Raw genomic sequence first — 2,133 nt, forward strand, 5'->3', positions numbered from 1 at the left:
TCCTTAGTTTTCGACTTTTCTGGAATATATTAGCTGATGAATTAGTAGTTGTTGTTCTTGTTTCTTTAGTACCTTCAGTCGTCCCTATACCTGTCATGTTCCTTGGATTATTTACAAGTGGGATTCAAGCTCTTATTTTTGCAACTTTTAGCTGCGGCTTATATACGAATCCATGGAGGGTCATCATTGACTAGTTTTGTTTTTGAAATAGTCTAGCCCTTTTTAGCTTAGCTTGGTCCAATCCAATGTATGCGCAACTCAAGATAATCTACTTACTTGGGACCATAAATATACAAATACGACGATCTAGAGTAATAACAAAAAAAGATTACGATATTGAAATTGTAATAAAAAAAGGAAAGAATCTAATTGAAAGATCTTTCCTAAAATTCAGGAGTTGGTCCATTTTTTTTTACTTATATTTATATCATATTTACCTTCGATCAATATTATCGATCAATATTATCTTTATCTTGATATTGTTTTGTTTATTCAATTTCAATATTATGAGTCCTAATTAGAATAGGAATTCTTATGGTATCAATTTAGGGTCTATGATTTTAAAAAGCTGTTCTTTATATAGATATAGAATGATTCCCATTTCAGTCGATTTCTTCATTCAATTCAATGATTGACCAAAGAAATTTTTTTTCATAAATAATAAAATAAATTGCATGAACTTAGCTCAATCAAATACTGATATTGATGTTTTATTTCTATGCAATGATTTGGTCTAATGAATTCGTCCATTTAGATTGTATCCATGTGAGATAATGCTAAATAAAAATAAAAGGAAGAGACAATTTACATTACAAAAACGATATAAAAAAAATGATTAGGAAAAAAAGGGGGGTAAAATTTAGGTATATGGAATCTAATGGCTATAAGACAGCTCTTGTCTATCCTTTGAGGAATAATTCTAGAATCAATTGAATCTAAGACATGAATAGTTGGTTTACGTTATGTAAGAAACACATATATGGGATATTAGATATTGACTAGTTATATACGAACATATTGACTAGTTATATACGAACTCAAAATATATCTAATCAACCTACTACTGTGGAGTTAGATAGGTATTCAATAGAAGAATAGAAGTTCCTCTGTTTCGTCTTTGCTTTGAATTGAACGAATAAAGAGATAAAATAAAGACAAAACGAAGAATTCAAAGCAAAGAATGGGTTGGAAAAAGAAGGGAAGAACAAAGTATATGCGGATTCAAAAAATCTAGTGGATAGGACCTAAAAAAGATGTCGAAATAGTTCTGACGGTTCAATAATCTTCTCACTTCCATTCGGAGTTCTTAGTTACTTCGGCAGGTTGAATCTTAGCGATGGAATAATATAATTAAGTCAAAATTCATTGGATGATTGTCATTAACCATTCTTTATTTGGTGCGAACTTATCATGAATCCACTGATTTCTGCCGCTTCCGTTATTGCTGCTGGGTTGGCTGTCGGGCTTGCTTCTATTGGACCTGGGTTGGTCAAGGTACTGCTGCGGCCAAGCTGTAGAAGGTATCATGAGACAACCCGAGGCGGAGGAAAAATACGAGTACTTTATTGCTTAGTTTGGCTTTTATGGAAGCTTTAACAATTTATGGGCTGGTTGTAGCATTGGCACTCTTATTTGGAATCCTTTTTTAATCCTATAAACATAGAATTTTGTATTTTTTTCTTATTTTATGGCTTGGGACTTACTCCTCCTTTTCGAATTCTATCAAGATTTCACCTACAATTAATTATTCGTTGGGACAATAATCCATGGGAAGGATTAATTTGAGGATGAGAATTATCACACCGACTCGCTTTCTTCCTTCCTTCTTAGTTCAAAGAACCCTTATTTCTCATTTATTGTTTAAAAGTATTGCAACGAATGAGGTTTTTGCCATTGACATGAAACCTGCCCCTAATTCTAATAAAATTATTATTATTGAATTTTCAATTGAAAAAAAATACATTTCTAGCTAACTAGATAAATAGAATATATTTTGACTCCGTTTAGACATAGGTAAATGAAAATTCATTATTTATGAATAATTTTATAAAAATTTAATAATTTATTAAAACAAAAAAAAATACATAAATTAGAATAATTAGAATAATATAAATATGATAGAATAGAATAAAT

The 2,133-nt window shown here is 30.4% G+C and overlaps 1 pseudogene; it reads left to right on the forward strand.

Moving 5' to 3' along the window:
* The window catches only part of LOC128288766 (ATP synthase subunit a, chloroplastic-like), an 815-nt pseudogene extending 625 nt beyond the window's left edge, over positions 1–190 (forward strand).
* The last annotated feature ends 1,943 nt before the right edge of the window (positions 191–2,133 follow it).

Source organism: Gossypium arboreum, unplaced genomic scaffold (assembly GCF_025698485.1).
Source record: "Gossypium arboreum isolate Shixiya-1 unplaced genomic scaffold, ASM2569848v2 Contig00283, whole genome shotgun sequence".
Classification (NCBI taxonomy): Eukaryota; Viridiplantae; Streptophyta; class Magnoliopsida; order Malvales; family Malvaceae; genus Gossypium; species Gossypium arboreum.